Source organism: Amblyomma mixtum, chromosome 4 (assembly GCF_055824585.1).
Source record: "Amblyomma mixtum isolate Tamu chromosome 4, ASM5582458v1, whole genome shotgun sequence".
Lineage (NCBI taxonomy): Eukaryota > Metazoa > Arthropoda > Arachnida > Ixodida > Ixodidae > Amblyomma > Amblyomma mixtum.
In genome coordinates this window covers 13,057,261-13,065,195 of record NC_143015.1, presented here as the reverse complement: position 1 = coordinate 13,065,195, position 7,935 = coordinate 13,057,261, and the positions used below count along the sequence as shown (strand labels likewise).

The 7,935-nt window shown below is 44.5% G+C and overlaps 2 pseudogenes; one reads left to right on the top strand and one right to left on the bottom strand.

Moving 5' to 3' along the window:
* The first annotated feature begins 358 nt into the window (after nt 1-358).
* Nucleotides 359-2,826, top strand: LOC149345729 (uncharacterized; annotated as a pseudogene).
* A 2,312-nt stretch (nt 2,827-5,138) lies between these two features.
* LOC149345728 (uncharacterized) lies at nt 5,139-7,665 on the bottom strand (annotated as a pseudogene).
* Nucleotides 7,666-7,935: the final 270 nt, after the last annotated feature.

Genomic DNA, 7,935 nt, shown 5'->3' with positions numbered 1-7,935 from the left:
CCGCATCGTTCATTGGGGGAGGAAACTCCTGTGATCAACCATTAGCTGTCGCCTACCAGGGTGGCAAGGTGGGCGCGCTGCGGTTGTTGGTTTTTGAGCAGTAATAGACCTTTCCACAAATTGCAGCGCCGCGCCATCCCCTAGCGGATCCGCGCAAAGCATGATGGGAGAACCGAGCGATCGCCTCCCGCGTCGGCTGCTGTCAAGCGTGTTGCTGTGTTGTGCCGCCGTGTTCAGTCGTTGTGCGTCTTCTCGTGCGCGATGTTGGTGTCTGTTAGCGGAATGTTGCAGCACATTTCCGTGGTGGTTATCTGATAGTCTTTCTGAAATTCTGGGGTGACTTTTTTCTACATTAGACATGTCTGAAAAGGAGAAGCGCGGTGGTGGTCAAACGTGCTGCGTGCCCGGCTGTGATAACAACACGCGAAAGGACATCAACATTTCATTTCACGTATTCCCCAAGGACAAGAAGCTGAAGCTAGAATGGGTGCGCAGGATAAATCGGCAAGGCTCGCAAGGGCGATTTACCCTGTGGAAGCCTTCGAAACACCACAAAATATGTGGTGCGCATTTCAACACTAGCGGACGCAAGGGTTACATGGATCGTCCCCCCACGATCTTTCCACCCCGAGTGTATGCGTAACGGACACCTGCTGCGATTACGGGTAAGACTATTGCTTTGAAAGGAGACGGTTTTCTGCTGCTAATGCTTCATTATGTTCGCCAGGATTTGGGAAACGACGCCGTACCAAGCGCGTCGTGGCGATGTCGCAGGAGGCCGACATCCAAGACGAACTCGGCATCTGCGGCACGGTTGAAGTGGAATCTGAGTAGCGTAAGAGCCCTTTTTCTTTTGCATTTAAGCTTAGTGTGCTTCGAACGCGGAAAGCGATCCTGTCGTTGTGCTTTGTTTTCTTTCGCCGGAAGGAAGGGAGCGGATTTATGGGTCGGAAAGTTGACGTATTTGTTGATTCTTGAAACAGCGTAAAAGGCACAAGCGCAAAGGGAGACTCACACAAATGGCATTCGGTCGGCATAGAAGAGAAGTGCTTTCTTATCATTGTCTTTTTGTTTGGATTCGTTTCGCAGTGAGGAGCAGAGGTAATGACTTCATTTTTTTCGAGGGACGGAGTGTGGCAGTAGGCTGTCTCACTCAATCATTGTGCAGTTATACGTCTCTTGATGAGTTGGCTCTGCTACAGTTGTTACTGATAAGTTCATTTTCCAGGGAATGTTATTCCGCTCATTCAGGCTATTTAAATTCAGGCACCGTCTCGCTGCAGCAGCCGCGCTATAATAAAGTATTTTGAAATTATTTATCTTTGCAGACAACGTCTCAGCAACTTCACCGATGTTACCTCCAGCTGCTTCTCTGTCAAGCATCCATCTTCAGCAACCAGCAGGTAACCTCGCAGTCAAATGTTGTGTATATGTACAGCAAGAGCTATTGAAAAATGCAACTAAAATTGAATTGATTCAGGAATTGCAGATGAGAGCTCAAAGAGGCATTGTGTTTTGTACCTGCTGTTAACTACTCCCCTATTAGTTGTTGCTGTAATTTTATTTTGCATGTTTACTTTTGCTATGAATAATTTCATATATATCTGGCTTCACTTTTCCCACCCAACCTTGCTATCATATAAAAACTTTTAGCAAAATGCAGCCTACCATGTTTGTTTTAAATTGCTTCATTCCAGACTACGACCATACATATTCCATGGGACCAACAGTTGAGGCAGCGCATCGTTATCAAGCAAGGGCTGCAGATCTTGTCACTACGTGTCAGCAACTACAGCAAGAAAACGAAAAGCCGAGACATAATACCAGTTTTCTTGAAGAAGAATTAGCAAAGCTACGTTCTTTGCTGCACAAGGAGAAGACTGAGAGAGCTAGGGACAAGCAGACAACCAAGCAAGGCTCTCATAATGAAGACTTGGTGAAGGATGAGAAGCAGCTCAGGTTTTGTACTGGCTTCTCCTCACTGAAGCGCTTTGAATGCTTCGTTGCATTGATCAGTTCCAAGCACAGAACAACGAAATCGCCAGCTGGCCGACGACCATTGCTTTGTGTGAGAGAGCAATTGATTATTTGTTTGTGCAGGTTAAGAGTCGGTCTTCTAGAGCAGGACATAGCATACCGTTTTGCCATAAGCACATCATTGGTAAGCAGCATATTCTCCTACTGGGTACACATCCTCAGTGATGTGCTAGTTCAGATCCCAATGTGGCCATCACGTGAAACTGTGTCATGAAATATGCCGCAGTCTTTCAGGGCTCGCTATCCTTCAACCCGTGTTATACTGGACTGTACAAAACTTTTTATTGAGACCCCATCTAAGTACACTGTGCAGAGTGACACCTTCAGTACTTACAAAAGCCACAATACAGCAAAAGGGCTGCTGGGGATAACACCCAATGGATTTATCTCCTTTGTCTCTGACCTGTCTCCTGGCAGGATATCAAAGAGATTACAAGAAAAAGTGGGTTATACAATCTCCTTCAACCTGGAGATAGCGTGATGGCAGACAGAGGGTTTCTGATCAGTGATGATCTTATTGAAATTGGTGTTAACTTAAATGTGCCACCCATGCTTAATGGAAAGCAGCAGTTGTCAGTCGCTGAAAAGACCAAAACAAGGGAGATTGCTAATCTGAGAGTACACGTTGAACGCGTCATCAGAGAAGTAAAGAAGTTTCGCATACTGAAGAGCATTTTCCCCAATGTTATGGCTCATAAATTGAACAAACTGTGGAAGATTTGCTGTTATCTAAACAATTTCACTAATGAGCCTTTACTTAACAGAGAGCAAAGTACTCTATCTACCTAAGACAGTAACACAAGTTTTGCTGTGCAGAGTGTAAGTCACACTGTTCAGAATATGTCCAGAACTTCTAGTGTGTTTGATGAATACCGCAGTCGAAATCCGGTACCTTGCAGTGACAGAGACCGAAACGGTTTCATATTTGTTTTCATACGGTTTCATATATATGTGGAGTTTAGAATGAGGGGGCCTTTGTAGTAAACCTTACAGGACCAAAGTGTGAGTTTATAAAGTGTTTCGAAAATAGTGATTGCTCACTCTAACGTAAAAGTCATATGCTGTCCACAAGCAAAATGCTCATTTTTCAGAATGAAATCTGTATTGCATTGTCCGCACCCACGATGCCTTTCACCACATTTGTCGTCATTTCTTCAGCTCCTAATTTTATTTTGTATTTTACTTCTGTTTGAATTTAACAGAACCATAGCCAAATAAAGATCTCCTTTTTTTGCTTATTTGCCGTATCAGTCTGTGAAATTTTCCAGAGTAGTAACACATCAATATGAATTTAATCAATTTCAAGGATTAAGGATGGCCCACTTGTATGTTGAAAGGCTAGTCATCAAAGCAGCAAAGGTTAACTGGTAATGCTGTTTCAAACAAGTTCATGGACGTAGTCACGTAATTAGTTTGACCATCGCTTGGTTTTCATGAACACACAAACTTGCTGATTATTGAGAATCGTACCCAGGATATGTACCAGAAGAGGATGCTAGCAAGCAGCAAATAAAAAAATTCGGCTCTGAGAGGCCTGTCAGCCCAAAGCCGTCCATTTCACTTTATTACACATCAATACTACATTTAAAGAATCAAAAGTATGCAAACAGAGGAAAAAAACAAGACATGTTAAAGAAAACATGCGTCAATTTGCATGTTCTACTACAAGGGAAGTACACATGTGAACGAACAAGTACAGCAGTGTAGTATTTGTTAAAAAACTTTAATTCTCAACATAAAATTGTAAAGAGCAAGGAATCTGAACACTATATAAATAACACATTGCATGAATACTGCTGATATTTGGTAAAATTACAGCTCTAAAATGACTAAAGATAACCAAACTGCCCCATAACCATCTCTACCTGCACACTTTATTGGGAAGTGCTTTTTTGTACCGTACTGAAACAATATGCGCGGAATATCAAAATGAAGCACAAGTGGGTACAGGTGATGCGCACTGCAGTGAAGTAATTGTTAACACTAAGTTCAACAAGGAATGTGAGCACTGAAAATAACAGCTACATTGCGCACATAATTTGATGAAAGCTGTACATTTGTCACATCTCTAAAATGACTAGAAAAGAAAATTGCACGTTATTTTGTTTGTCATAAAAAACACATACTGCAGTGCTGCACTTGTTCCCAACAGTAGACTGGAAAGAGCAAGGGGTCTGAACACTTAATATAAATGATGCATTGCATGAATATTGCCAATATTTATAACAGCTTTGCTCCTATTACAGCTCTGAAATGACTAAAAAAGCACACTGCCCCATAAAGTGCTTTTGTACTTTACTGAAACAATATGCACAAAATATTAAAATGAAGCGCATGGAGGTAGAAGTGAAGGACATTGCAATGAAATAATTCTTGACGGTATGTATTGGACACAAACAAGGAATCTGAGCAGTGAAAAGGACTGCAACACTGAGCACGTGATTTGATGAAAGTTGTATGTTTATCACAGCTCTAGAATGATTAGCAAAAATAGATTGCACTTTTGTGTACATTGTTATAGAAGTGTTTCTGTACTGCACTGAAAAAATATACAATAAAAAACCCAGTATGTACAAGTGGAGAACATTACAATGAAAAAATTGTCAAAAACAGACTTTGTAAACGAATGATACATGCAAAAGTGTCAACGAAAACTATATTACCTCAGCATGACAAAAACAAAATGCATGCGCTACTTTTGTCTTATTCAGATGATGATTACTGCAAAAATACAGTCACTTGGCTGTTTACATGGTTTAATCAGAAGGATCGAAATCCACAGACCTTTCAATAAAAACTGCTCAGCACCACAGCAAAACAGCCACTGTGCACATGCATTCGGGAAGCAGTGTGACCTCTACGTGTGAAAACACTCCTGCTGTGCGATGTGAGTGCATGTTAAAGAAACCATAGTTAGCCTGAATTAATCTGGAGCTCTTTACTACGCTGTCCCTCAGAGCCAATATTCCCAATTTAGGACCATTAAACCCAACTGTTTACAATTTTCTTCCCATGTGTTCGAACAGGCCGAGAAGTACATATTGTGGGAACGAGGAGGTTAATGAAAACAAAGGCTTGACTGCGTGCACTTTGTGGTAATTTCACACTGGAAGAGCTTGGCACAGCTTACAGTCTCTGTAGAACTGCAGGAGTCGGGGCATCATTTTGTTGGTCGAGAGCAAACTGTCAAACTGAATTCTCTGGACTGTACATTCAACGCCATTATCGACCAAAAAGTCGCACCATGAAAGTCCCGTCAGTGCCATTTGTCCATGTACCTGATAATAGTACTTGTGCGAGTTACGAAGCAACCCATCTTTCAGGTATGATGCAGTTTTAATGGCATCGCTGAGACATTCTCCTCGGTCTCTAGCAGCTGAAAGGGTCTTAACTTCCAGGAGGCCAAAGTTGTCACCATCTTTCACCACTCCGTCTGGTGTGGCACCAAGTAATGGTACACCAGGGTTGACACACAGGCCGCAATGGTAAACTTTAATCGACGTGCCCTTCTCAACATACCGCTGCACAGCACTCTCCTCATTAACCAAGCCGTCCCTCATATATTTGGTTTGCAAGGTTTGACCCCAACACTCGCTTCAGAAACTTTTCATCTGCTGGCTTCTGGCGGCTAACAATGTCGCCAAAGTGGGACGCAGTCAGGCGCTTTGCCCTTTCAAACGACCATGTTGCAGAGCTGCTGTGGTCTCTTGTGCTTTCTTCAAGCGCCCAAGCCTCTTCAAGCGTGACAGTGCAGTCTTCAAAGTCGTTGCCTGCTGGCACATTCTCGCTCCAAAGCACCTCTGTGGGGAGTCTAAGCGTTACTTTCGCTGACACTGCGTCCTGAGGGATGACTGGCAGGGGCACTGGAAGGAAAGAGTTATCCCGCATCGTATCACGCAGCATAGGATTTATGTCTTCCTCACACAGTGTTTTATGCAGTCCTCGTAAGTCTTCTTCAGTTAACTGAATGCGTGCATTTTCTCTTGCACGCTTGCTTTGTTTTGCCTTGTTGGGCACATGCTTCACAAAGTTTAAATCCGAAAACTTTAACTTGCGCATGTTTCCATGCTTTGTCCCAGTCGCCCATGCTCTTGACTTTCCAGTACACGAAACAGTGTCCTGAATATAGGCCTGTCCAGAGAGCTTCATGTCCAGGACAAACCACAATAGGGCTGCCACATGTTTGCAGACTCCTGATGCTCCTGCGCGGCAGTCGCAACAACCTTTCCTCACGAGCCCGTCTGACGAAATTGCTGCAGCCGCCTTGTACCGTCTTGACACAGAAAATGATGCCTCAACAGTGGTCTTCAGGTACACCTCCCCACCAGCTTCGCAGAGCAGTGCCTCATGAACCTTCTCAGCCTTGAACATCCTATAGCCGGCCACACAATGCTTTGAAGCAGATCAAGCCCTCTCGTGCTGCAAAATTGATTCCTCTGAAAAACTTCTGTGGAGGCCTCTCAGTTGCTTGGTCCATGGTCCTTTTGGGAGAATCAGTGAAAGCGACTGAACGTTTTCCACGGCTTGCAGCGGTGTCTGGAAAGTAGATAAATCAATAAGTGATACTTTTAGGTGTAAGCATGTGATATATGTAAAATTGCATATGAAGATTTTTGCAACTAAAACGCGAGTCACTGATGGGCAACAAGAATTCCTCGTGTGCTGACATTGTCACAGCTCTACAATAGTTGGCAGCAGTATGAGTACTCCAGACAATTGGTGAAGAAATCCTACGTGCTGCTGAATACCTGCTAGGTTACCACAAAATTTCGTCAGTAGTTCACTTGCTTTCAATGCTTCTGCGCATGTAAAGAAACATTTTCTTTCACTACTCTGCAGACAACAAGCGCGAAGAAAACTATCTGTATATTTGCGGAACGAACAGTTTAGCAATTTAATATTGTTCTCCGTAATGAAAGTAACTTTTAGTAGTAGTTGCAAAGCTGACCAGTGTGAACATTTTTATTGAATATTGATTTCTGCGCTCGTTCTCGGTTCGAAAGTCCACATGGTACTCGGCTTATGATAGCATTTCAAGAGCCGCCCTTTAGATGGTGGCACTTCTGATTTGTCAATCATCGAGCTTATAATCGCAGCGCGATATCGCGAACATGGACAGAAGCCCACCGAGTATTTGCCTGTTCCGAAAATGTCCAGCCAACCTGCCCAACTTTCCCCTTTCATCGTACATAGCACGCATGTGAACGCGATCTTATGCAACATCACATCACACGCCCAAACGGTGGCTGAAGCGTTGGTGGCGAAACAACTTCGCCCTCCTCTCGCACGCACACTTAATCACGTCGGAAAAGGCACACTATTGCATTCCGAATAAATGGCAGCAACGTTGCACGCACATTCAGTTGCTGCTGAAGTTGAAACAACACGACCCCGAACGAACAGTGCAAGACCAAGCTGTCTGATGACTTTTCAACAGCAGCAGCAAAGAAAAACACACCTGGAAGCTATAACTCGCCCTAAACGAAAAGAGCATGCATACCCATTTCGGGCAGCGGGACGCGAGGCGATGCGCACTTGAGCGGCGAGGCCTCTGCGTAAACATGCATTGGGCGAACGCCGGTCTTAGCGTCTACTTACCGTGCTCGGCTGGTGATCCATGGCCGCGGAACGCAACGTCCAACTGTGTCATGCGATGCAAAAGAACAGCAGACACAAGAGAAAGGCCAAGAAACAGCGATGGCGACGAGATCGCAGAGAAAGGCTTTCCGGTGGTCAGGCGCAGTCGGAGAGACGGACGAACAGACGTGAGCGCGGCAGCGCGGGCGCCGCGGCGCTCCGTTTTCCCAGAGTGCCTTGAGCGGCCGCCTGGTGGCGTGGCGGAATTTGTGAAAAGGTCTATTGTCTCGCATTTCGGTGGACACCCGAACCGCGCCGTGA